Source organism: Ceratotherium simum, chromosome 12 (assembly GCF_057802395.1).
Source record: "Ceratotherium simum simum isolate JZ-2026a chromosome 12, ASM5780239v1, whole genome shotgun sequence".
NCBI classification, from domain to species: Eukaryota; Metazoa; Chordata; class Mammalia; order Perissodactyla; family Rhinocerotidae; genus Ceratotherium; species Ceratotherium simum.
The window spans coordinates 59,813,465-59,826,057 of NC_141911.1; the positions used below are offsets into that span (position 1 = coordinate 59,813,465).

General features: G+C 36.4%; 1 protein-coding gene across 1 annotated transcript in view; it reads left to right on the forward strand.

Moving 5' to 3' along the window:
• Positions 1–12,593, forward strand: part of TNIP3 (TNFAIP3 interacting protein 3) — an 87,140-nt gene that overhangs the window by 16,002 nt on the left and 58,545 nt on the right. The window lies entirely within an intron of this gene.

Here is a 12,593-nt window from a genome sequence, read left to right on the forward strand (position 1 = left end):
TACGACTATCTACTGGGGCTTTGGGGAGAAAAAACGGAGGAGGATTGGCAATAGATGTTAGCTCAGAGCTGGTCTTCCTCAGCAAAAAGAGGAGGATTAGCATGGATGTTAGCTCAGGGCCGATCTTCCTCACAATAAAAAAATAAAATGTTTAAAAAAAAAAAAAGTAATCAGCTAGAGCTATATGTATGAATCTAGAGGCATGTTCAGAGAAATCACTAAATAATTAGCAGAGTAATGTATAATGTGACTATATTTTTATTTTAAAAAAGAAAGAAAAGAAACATCATGTATATCATATATATGACCATATGAAATATGTTGACCATATTTCAATATGTTTATTATTTGTAAGAGCATAGAGAAAAATATGGAATATTGTTAATACTAATTATCACAATAAGGTGGAACTGAGGGAAGAATAAGAATATTATTAACGTTTTCTTTTTATCTTTTCTAACATTTTCCTGTTAAAAATGGGTGTATTTTTATAGTGTAAAAATAACCAATAAAGAAAAAATAAAATAGGTTATTATTTAAAATAAAATAGCCCAATACTTTGATAAATACATAATAAATTTATGGATCATATCAGAAGACCTGGATTTTTATCTCCGTTCTCAAAAAAAAAGTGACATTTGAAATCAATTATATGATTTCCACATTGAGTTGATCTAGGGTAGTTCCTTTAATTTACATATGAGGGAAATGAGATCCTCACAGACATAGCAGGTTCTTAGCATATGGCCATTGAATAAATGAATGGATGCATTAATTACCGGACAAAGAATGAGCTAAGTTACTCCCAAGTCACAGCTAGATAGTAGCAGAGGTACATCTAGAATCCAGATCTTCCAATTCCGGGTCCAGGGCTCTTTCCATGATGACATAGGCTTTGGAGAGCAACATGAAGAAAGATGTGTGTATTGCCTGAAGCAATGATAGGCTTATCTGGAAAACTCTTATAAACATTTCAGCTCTAAATTTGCCTAAGGCAAAAATCATGATGCTCATAGTAAAGAACCATAATTATGTTTTCCTCTTAGAAAGCTTATTATTTTGGGGGGGGGGGTTGTTTTTGTTTCTTGAAGCATACAGAATAATGCTTAGAAACTAATTTTAAACACACGAGACACAAAACAATGCCTAATAACCGGTTGTTCTACTCTGGAGCCTGCTGCTCTGTCAGAAGCAGTCCAGTGACCACACTCCATCTTGCATGGAATGGCCTCATGGTTTCTAGGGTGAGTCCTCCTCTCCTCCTTCCAAGCACTACACAATGCATCAATATGGCTACCCAGATGTTCCCTTTTGTGGAACAATTGATTAGCACGTTTTCTGGACTTTCCTCACACCCCAAAACTTCCTCTCTTGCCCCCTACTCATCCAGCCTCATCAGAAGTATCCACTGACGTGGCTTAGAGTCCATTCATAAATTAACCATAGTTATTGCAGCCACCAAATTTCCCCCTTGACCTTCAACTCCTACTCTCTTCCCCACCACACAGTTCCACTTTTACTAACATTCAGAGTCTCTTACCAAAAAGTGACCTTTACTTTCACTCTCACCTAGCAGATCCAAAGAACCAGTTTCACTTTGTGACACTTCCCTCCGGGTTTAGTTCCACCTAAGATACGTTATTTTCCAGTACGGTTCTGTTTTTTCTCTTACTAGAGCCTGAGCAGAGGACTTGAAATGGTCGGCTGGGCTGGGGTTCCAGAAATCTGCTGGATGAACGAACAAAAAGCCCTCTGAGGGAATAAAAGCAAAAACAAACAAACAAACAAATCTGTTGAGGAAAGGATAGCCAACATGCTGGTTTGCTGGCAGTAATTCCCCGATCCTTAAATCAATCATGCAGTAAGTGTCAGCCACAGTTCTCTTTGAACTAGATTGTTCTGTCATAGGAAAAGGAGGTTTTCTAATCGGCATTTCATTGGCGGTTACCAAAAGCATGATGGGAGCTGGGAGCCATCTGGTCAGGGCGCATGTGCTCAGGGGTCTCCTCATGCATCCAGAGACTGCCAGTGGCCCAGCAGCTGCCAACTGCCAAAACTCTGTGTAAAGATGAAAAACGTTGCTCAGAGCTTGGAAAACCCCCTCAGTCTGACAAGTTCTAATTAGGTATAGTTTTGAGAAATTGGGTCTAAATAAAGACTGCTGAGGGCCCTACTATAAGGTTTTTGAGAAATCTTGGACTGTAAAGTGTCCTCTTCTTAATTTAAGATTATGCAAAGGGAATTTGTAATTTTTATAGTGTTTTCTGCTTAAAATCTCTTCTGCAGTTGTTCTAGTACAGCAGTCTCCTGTTACCCTCGGCGGAATACATTCCAAGACCCCCAGTGGATGCCTGAAACCTCGGATAGTACTGACCCTATATATACTATGTTTTTTCCTATGCGTACATACCTATGATAGAGTTTAATTTATAAATCAGGCACAGTAAGAGATTAACAGCACTAACTAATAATAAAGTAGAACAATTATAACAATATACTGTAACAAAAGTTATCGTAGATCTTAGCAACCTCAGCATACCATTTTTTTTCTTTCCTTATTAAGTTGAGAGCTTTCACCTTTTCACTTAAAGGAAGTACTTGATGGCTTCTCTTTGGCATTCCGAATTGCCAGCATTACTGCTCCTATGCTTTGGGGTCATTATTAGGTAAAATACGTGAACAGGAGCACTGCGATACTGCCATAGTTGATCTGAGAACCGGGAGTATTACTAAGTGACTAAGGGGTGGGTATCGGATATAGCATGAAGACGTGGACAAAGGGGTGATTCATGTCCAGGGCAGGACGGCTCGAGATTTCATCATGTTGCTCAGAACAGTGTGCAATTTAAAACACGAATTATCTTTGTAATTTTCCATTTAATATTTTCGCACCACAGTTGATTGGGTAACTGAAACTGTGGAAAGCGAAAACGTGGATAAGCGGGGACCACTGTACACTCATTGTTTAGCACTGTCAGGTGTGGGCGTGTTACCTATTGGGGTGAGAACACAGGCAAGAGGAAGTTCCTTTAGCATATCCGTGTCCATCTGCGGGCAGTAAAGGAACCGATTCAAAGTGGTCCCAATGTCTCAACATACAAACAGAAGAAATGCCAAATGCCACCCACACCAATGTTGCCAGGTAAGGGCTCTGCCTCTGACAGTGTTTTTTTGAGAGGGGACACAGTTACACAATTACCAGGGCAGTGCTAGCCCATCGAGCACCTTTGTGTAATTGAGAAACAGGTGCGCCTTCTTCTGGGTGTATGCAGCCCACTCAAGAGCTCTTGGCTTGGCAAGTGGAGAACGGGTGAGATCCCAGCCTCCACTTGTCTTCTGGGTCAAGTGCTCTTACACAGCAACCTACACAACTGTACTCAGTTAGTGACTCTGACAATTACCTGCTCTGATGTCACCTCAAACAGATTAAGCTTCTTTTCTAATCTGAGGGTTTCAAAGGGATGCTTCACCTCTGGACATTGTGAATTTGGGTTTACATGATCCGTTTTCTCTTCTCTGGGACATTCTTCTCTAACCATTGCAGCTTGGCACACACAATCAGTTCCACTTGAGTGTGGGGGAATTTGGCAGATAAAAATCAGTTCAGTTATAAGTTTCATCTCACATGTCTCAGCTTGTCATGGGTTGAAACCTTTAATCAACGGTTCCCAGTTATCGCTTCCTTTTCTGATCCATCGACCCCTCCTCACAGCCAGGACATATGGAGTCCTTGTCTTCCCTGCCCATTTACCTCTGCCAGGCAGGGGTATTTCCCAGCTACAAGAGCAACAAGATTCTTTTCTTATAGGCCCCATGCCCAATTTCTTTTATTTTTAAACAAAAACTGGCTGTCAAAGTAACAAGGAGTTTTGCTGATTTATCTTTAAGCTCAATACTGTATGGATATTACAAATATTTTACTAAACTTTTCCTAGCTCTCGCATTCATCCCTTGTTGGTTTCCTTAGGTTGTGCCACCCCCCCCCATCTCCCTGAGTACTCCTCAGGTTTCCTTTTCTCTGGATTTTCTCCAGATTTTCTTTTTCTGTTTTTGTTTTTTTTTGGTTTGAACCAACTCTTTTGTCCTTGCTCAGTGCTTTCAACTGGGCCTGCCATGTTGTATCTGGGTTTTCTCAAGTCTTTTTGTTTGTTTTGTTTTGGAGTTTCACTAAACATCCTCTTAAATTTTTATAACTTTATATCTCTAGCCATCGTAGAGGATCTATACCTTTTTCAAAAGATCTCTTTAAAAGTTTCACATGTCAAAGATAATGTCTTTCTTATTACTCTTCCTAATTCTTCATTTTTATTTAAAAAGCTTAAATACCTCAGAGATCTATGTAAAACTCTAGGGTCACAGTGCGGACCATGGTCACTTTTGAGTGGAGGGGTTGTTCTCATAACATATTCCACCATTTTGTTAATGCTCTCTTTGAACGTATTTATATATTCCAAATAGATACAGTAAATTTTTAATTACCGTATTGTAGTTGGCCCTCACTAGATCTCATGAGCTGTGTTTGGTAATGAACTTGACAGCAAATTCACTGTCAGTTTGTTTAGAGGCAGGATATTGTTACAGTTGTCATTGTTTTTAAGAAATCCTGGAACGTAAGATACACAAGAGCAGGGATTTTTTTTTTTTCTTTTTTATTCATTGATATAATGTACCAACCACCAAGAAGAGTGTCTGGCACATAAGAGGTGTTCAATAATTATTTGCTGCGTGGGTGAATGATAAAAATCTGGTCATTTTTTTATTTTGCTTTTTCACATCTGTAGCGCTGTGAGGATGATCTCATACGCAAACAATCTACAATGCCTTGTGAACCTCTTTGTAACTGAAAGTTTAGGCCAGAGGTAGTAGAATCATACGTTTGGGTTATTTTACCTCTGAATGCAATGCTTTACATTGAAGGTCAGGTACAACCTTTTCAGCCTATTCCCATAAGCTTGTGTATTTTGCCTCTAGTTCATTCCTTTTGCTTTAGCATTTTGGTTTGAAAAGACTTTAAAAATGTCATTTTCATTGTTTACTTTTTCTTTCCTGTAATTTACAAACAACCAAAATGAAATCTTTCCTAGCCCAGATCCCTGAGAGAAACCAAATACTTATACTCACCCAGAAATATGTCTATTATCCACACCCTTTAGTTCTTTTCTAGAATCTGTTCTTAAAAACATGACAGAACATTTTCAAATTTACTCCATTTTTCAAATTGCCTTTGCCTATAATCGTGGTGAAGTTTTCATGTGTGTATTTATTCAGTCAAATAGGATTTGTCCTTACAGAAGCTTTTCTTTCTGAAGCTTAAATTCCTTTCATATTAGTGAATATATGTCATGAAATTCCACTGCTCACTGATAGGGCCTTTGACTTTCTTATATGGCTCTTCTTATTAATTAAAATAATTTTAGCAATCCTCATTTCAGTTTCATGCTGGCTAACACGTTTTGAGGAAAGATTCTTACATTTGCCCTCAAATTCCTTCAGAATTCTTGGGTAAATCCCAATTTTTTGCTTATGTTTAGCTTTATAGTTAGTTCTATAAAATAGAACAGATCCTATATGTACTTGAGCTTGGACTTAGGTGTTAAGGAACACCCAAAATCTTTAACAGGAAAGTCGAAAATCAAGTTTCTTAGCTCTGAACAGCCATATGCTTGTCCTTTATGAAGACAACTTATATATTGCACTGATAGCCTACCACTTGCTTACTGGGTTTTGCCGGTCTTTGGTGTACTTAAATACATTGTATTTTATTAAAGGCCATTAAGCCTCATACTTTGAGCCACATCTGTTCATTTTTTTTTTTTTTTGGAGGAGGAAGATTTGCCCTAAACTAACATCTGTTGCCAATCTTCCTCCTTTTTTTCCTTCCTTTCTCCCCATCCAAAGCCCCAGCACATGGTTGTGTATAGTTGTAAGTTCTTCTGCTTCTTCTGTGTGAGCCACTGCCACAGCATGGCTACTGATAGACGAGTGATGTGGTTCCATGCCCAGGAACCGAACCCAGGCCACCAAAGCAGGGGGCAACAAACTTGAGCTACTAGGCCATCAGGGCTGGCTCTCATGTTTATTCTTGAATGCTTTAAACTATTCTACTCATGAATCTCTTTTCTAAAGGAAAGGCCTTTAATAATTACTCTGATGATACATTAATCAGAAAAAGTAAAATACAAAACTTTATATACCTCTAATCCCAATTTACAAAAATACACATGTCCATATAAAGTAGGGTAAATCTACCATAATTTTATTCTAAATTTTCTGCATTAAAGTTGTATTATTATAAGAATTATTATAAAAATCTTTATTATGAAAGATTAAAATACTTTTTATCCCTATTTATTTATTCAGCATTTATTAAGTCTTGACTTTGCTAGATATTCATACTTATATTTGGTATGAATGTATATTTTAAGCAATTATTAATTTTATGTTCATCTTTAAAACTAAATACTTTTCCCTGGGTATTCTATAACTTCATTTTCTAAAAATAAGTCTGACTGATTCTTTGATTTTCCAAATCTCACTGGCATGCTAAATTTAATTGTGTTATGATCTCCATTACACAGTCAACCACACATAATTACTCCTGAACCCGTTCCTGACTTTTAGCTCTTCAGGACCAAAAATTGTATATGGCCCTTTCTTTTCTTTAATAAAAAAAATAAACCATGCTAGTTATAGAAAAAGGAACAATTTCTCAAAAAGATCTACCTCCACCGGTATCACTAGTTGATCTGTTCTAATTCTTTACCTTTGGCGGTTTACACATAATCCCTGCTCAATAAAATGCAATGGTGAAGAGCTCACCCTGGGCAAGTTACTTCATCTCTGTGAACCTCAGTTTCCTCAACTGTAAGACAGGGGAGGCAGTTGCTCCCTCAAGAGGGCCTTCTATGGATTGAATGAGATAAAGCATATACAGTGTTGAGTGCCGTGCCCGGCTCAGTAAATGCTGCCATGGCTCTGACCAGCCCGGCCAGGTGGACTGTGTACAGTTCCACAGGCACCGGCTGAATGAGGGGGAACATCATTTCTTTAGTAGAATGTGAGTGTTCCCATCCATCTTGTCATCACTCATAAAAACAATGTCACCTCGCCCACCCGATGCTCCTTGTTTTTACTGCAGAATGCTCCCTGGCCTTTGAAGATTACCCTTTCCCTGCTTGATCTCGGAAATGCCAGTTACAGGCGAGATTCGCTTCTGCTGCCAACTACTCTAACTCCCTCAGTTTTAGGAATTCCTCTCCCAGTTTTTGAATAGTTGCATTTATACAAATAGTAGAGGGGCTTTTATGTCAATCTTGTAAAGATATATGAAGAACAAAACATAATTTTATACTTAAGAACTGTTTTACTTTGCTGATTTCTCACATAATCATGTCCCTTGATAATTCCCATCTGAATTCAATGGTCTGATTTATAACAAACAGAAGCCAGTGTTTTTTCCCATTTCACCTAGGAATAAATGATCAATCTCTATACTCAGAAATAAATAGACAAGGTCCATAACAGTTTTATTTTATAGCTTTTGTATCTAAAAATAATACTGTGATAAAAATCCATTTTAAACCCCTGCGCTGTTCTCTGATGTCAAAGATCATATCATTGCGTAAAAAACAGTAATTAATAAAAGAAAAAAAATCCCCTTTTATGCACAGTTCTTTCTTTTGGAATCTCACGCACAATCATGAAGACACAGGCCTGGTTGATTTTGAAGGTTAATGGGCCTTGTAACAAAGAAGTTTTAAAGAAATATTTGTTGAATTACATGAGAAAAAAGTCTTTCTCAGTTTTTGTTTTTTTCTATTGTGCATGGATTTCAGCACTAAGCCACATTTCCAAGAACTTCTATAATCTGAGATGATTTCAACAGAGCCTGTGTATTCATTGAAAACAAGTCCACAGGGAGGTGAAATGCCAGCCATTACAGAGCAAAGGTGAAGACATTCAAGGTTTGAGGTTTTTGTTTGTCTATTTTGAGTTTTTTTTCCGATTTGAGCTTTAAATATTATGGTGGAAATAGCTCATGTCATTTTCTGGAATCCCTGGGCAGAACAGGCCGTCTGAGTAATTTGATTCACACAAATGCTCTCCCTCCACATTCTTTTAGAAAAGCAAGATAAACCCTAAATTGTCTTTGCTTTGTTTTGGTTTGCACTGATTTCGCAAATCTCAAAGAAGATTTATTGGTCTGCGTCTTACTTTCTGCGACATAATGAAATGCTTTTTTCATTTTTATAACATGATTTCTACATTGAGTATAAGATAATTTAACTATCAAATCAGATTTTATGTTTTAGGTTTAGTATTTGGGTACTTTTTTTCTATTTTAAAATACTTTCAAACTTACCAAAAATTTCTAAGTGTACAAAGATCTTTTGTTTTCCTGAGCCGTTCAGAAATAAGCTACCACTGGATGACTTAGTGTGCATTTCCTGCAACCAAGGTCATTCTCCTCTGTAACCACAAGATAACCATCTATCAGGGAAGAAAACCTATTCTTCTACCCTCTTAGGTTCAGTGTCTGAGGGCCTGCTAATTTAACTGACAAAGACTGATTAACAGGAGAAAAGGAATATACATTTATTGATATTTTTACGTGCACAAGAGTTCACAGGAAGGAAGTGAAACTCAAAGAAGCAGCTAGACATGGGAGCTTAGGTACCCTTCTTAACTAAGGAAAGACGGCTTGGGCTTCAGGGGACGATAAATTATAGGGAAGTAACTAGGAAATATCTGGTGGAACCAATGGAAGATATGGGCCATTTTACTAAGGTTTGTTCAAGCAGACTCATCTCGGTGCTGGCTCTCCATCTCCAATGATAAGAATCACTCTTCTCAGCCTAGTACAGGAGAAGGGCAACACTTAACACCACCTTCACAGAAGAACATTTATGCCCTGCTTTTAGGCTGATCAGGGGAGGGCAGTGAACTCTTCTTGTATCTGTTGATTCTTAATTGCCTTCAGCTCAAAATAATCCTTACGTCAAAGTGGCACATTTGGTGGTAGCATATCCTGACCCCTTTACATCAAGATCAGAAAATGAACGTTGATACAGTACTACCATCTAATCCTCAAACCCGGTTCAATTTTTTGCCAATTATCCTCTTCACATCTTTCATGGAAAAAAAGGATCCAATCGAGGTCCTAAATTGCATTTAGTTTTCATAATTTTTTAGTCTCTTTCAATCTGGAAAAGAGCCCCAGTCTCTGCTTGACTTTCATGACCTGACACTTTAGAAGTTTATAGGCCTGGTATTCAGTAGAATGTCTCTCAATTTGCTTTCATCAAGTAGTTCGATAGATTTCATCTCATAATTAGATTCAGAATATGCATTTGGGGCAGGAATACCACAGATGGGAAGCTGTGTTTTTTTAATGCATCCTGTCAGATGGTCACACTTTGGATTTTTCTCGTTACAGGTGATTTTAACTTTGATCATTTGATTAAGATGTTGTCTGCCAACACTCTCCAATGTAAAGTCATTCTTTAGTATGTTGTTTAGTATTCACTGTGTATTGGGGGAGGGAGATCCTATGAAATCATGTAAATATCCCATTCCTCATCAAAACTTCAGCTACTAGTTTTAGCATCCATTGATATTTCTTATTTGAATTATTACTATGATGGCTTCCAAATAGTGATTTTCTAATACCATAATTTCCTCTACATTTGTTAGTAAGCATTCCAATGTAAAGATTGCTCCAGTACCCATTTATGTTTATTTTAAAATTTTTTATGAGGATAAATTAATGAATTCTTATTTTATTTAATGAATTATAATGCACTCTTGTTATTATTTATTTTGATACTGAAACTGTCCCTTATTTAACCAGTTTCTTCCTAATTTCTGGCACAAAAAGAAATTCCAGGCTTATCCATTTCACACCCATATGAACACGGCAAAAAAAAAAGAATGAATATGGACTATTGCAATCTTTAATAAAATCAACTCACCATGTAGGAAGAAAACTATTTGATATGTCTATTACATAAATGTTAAACAATGATTGCAACTTAAAAAAAAATTTATTAAAAAGGAAACATAATTTTTATTATGTTTTAAAATAAGTGAAACAAAAGAAACAAGCTATAATTATTACACCTATATACACCACACATTTTCTTTCTCTCCTGAATTCAAAATTAAGAACAAAACCCTTAACTGAAAATGTGAGCGACATCAGAAACTTTCTACCTGAACTGAATGCAGAGCGCCCTCTAGAGGCGTCATTCCATCGATGCAGTATTTCAAACTGCAAATGAACTTATTTAAATCTCTACTGGTTTTCAGAAACAAATTTTCATTAAATACATAGAATTACTCTACACATAATAATAACTGATCGTTATTTGATTTACCATATTATGTACTACCTCTAACGAAACTAATGCAAATGACCCAAGAAAAAGTGTCTCACACTTTATCATCTAGAGGAAAGAATTGGGAAGATGCCATCAGAAGATTTAAAAAGATATTAAATTGTCATAGCTCAGTTTGTGACCTTCGGTGAGGCTGTTATGAAACCTCCCAAAAATTTCCCGCAGAAGGCGTGTCTCATAATTTATTCCGTTATTTCTACAACATCCGTAGGTGAATCAGGTGTAGACTCAGGTTGGCAAGCTGCCTCACTTGTCAGCCTTCACTTGGCTCCGTACGTTTGTAAATACGCCACAAACTCAAAAACTGCTGATGAATTAAAATCAAGAATTGTAATCACATATTGAAATGAACCTCCAAAATAGATGTGAAACACTGACATTTACACTGATACAGTTTAAATAAATATTAATGGTCAATTAAATAGAAAAGTAAACTATCTCTACTATTGTAAATTTTTTATACAGCTCTCAAGTATCTTATCTAAATTACTTAATACTTCAGATATAGTTACCAAAAGCATCTCTATGTAACCATCTTTGCTATAATTTAAAAGAATTTGAATAAAATTATTTTACCAATGGCTGTTCCTTAAAAAAAAATTCTTTCAAATATTTGTCCTGATGAAATGAAATTCAGCTTTAACAATATTGATTTAAGAGAATAGTTGTAAGATGATAGTGTTTTGTTATTTGATGATAATTTTACCTAAATACATAGTCAATAAATAACAATGAGATACTAGAGAAAATATTAAATATTATAATTATTAGAAATGATTCAAAATTTAGTCTTCCAATCTTCCTAGACAATGTCACAACTTGGTATCGTGTAAAGTAGAGATTTGAGAGAGACGTTTTGATAAATTAAAGGGAAACTGTAGTTGACGCAAGAATGGAGCTATATCAAATGAGTATACCAGATCTAACTTAACCACTTTGCTTTTTTGACAAAGACACAACTGTAAAATATATTATTTAATGTTCCTATTAAAATGCTTATTTCCGTAACATTGTAGCAGAGGAAAATTCTTACTCATCTTAGGTCTCTGCTGAGGTTCTGTAACAAAAGACAGCTTAACAAGAGAAAAGTATACACATTTAAGTTTTCTATGACACGGGGGCCTTCATAAGTAAATAAAGACCCATAGATGCTTTTGCACTAGGTTGAACAAAGAGAAGATTTTGTGGACAGGTAAAATAAATGGGAAGGCTAAAGGAAGATAAGAATTATTTTAATGAGGTCTGTTTGTGAAGAATTCTCTCGGTCTTACCTTCCCGACCTTGATGATAAAAATGTTTCTTTTCTCCTAGTATAGGGAGGGCATCTTGCACATGGGAGTTTTATCTCCTGTTTTCAGGAAGAAAAAGGAGAGATCAAAGTGCTCTTGCAACTGCTGTTTTTTAAGTGCCTTCAGCTCAAAATAATCCTGTTGCTGGGGTGGCATATTTTCTGCCACCCTTCAACATTAACAACAAAATATACAACTTTTCTGTGCATGTATGGCTGGTTTAATTTTGCTCTCTTCCAGATGTTCATCAATAAATCAGTACGAGTATATTTGCACTGTAGAATAATGGTGCAAAAACCTTAACCATGTGATACAAACATTAGAGTAACTGCCAAGGTTTTCTTGACCTAAAAATAGAGGTTTGAACTTGTTCATAAATGCTGGTTAGGAACTATATTTCCTATACCTGAATCTTTAAGATTATTCACTTTTCACAGTCTCTTGCTTCTTCAAGACAATTAAATTTTAAATAACCAAAAATCAACCTTGATGGTAGCATGCCATATTAAAACAATAATAATAACAAAAACACCAAAGAATCTACCCCTCTATTGACTCGTAAAGCTATCAAGCTATGTTCTTCCTGTGTCCCTGTCAGAGGGTGCATTTGGTATCATTGTAATAAATGGTTGGGAGAGGAGGAAGGTTGCATGACTTAGTTTTTCTCCTTTTTCTCTACTAGAATCCCTGCTCCCTGGAGTAGAGAAACTCTCATCTTAACATACCTTGGTCTTCCAGGCTCAGCCTACCCATGAGATCTAATATGGTGTAATTTTTTCTCTTAATAAAAAATCAGAGAGCTTGTTAGAAGAGAATCATGCTTAATACTTGCCTTTGGGTAAGGCTTTATCCTTATTTATGTTTCTTCTCAAGTATCACTCTGACTATAGTTTTAATTCCAAGGAAC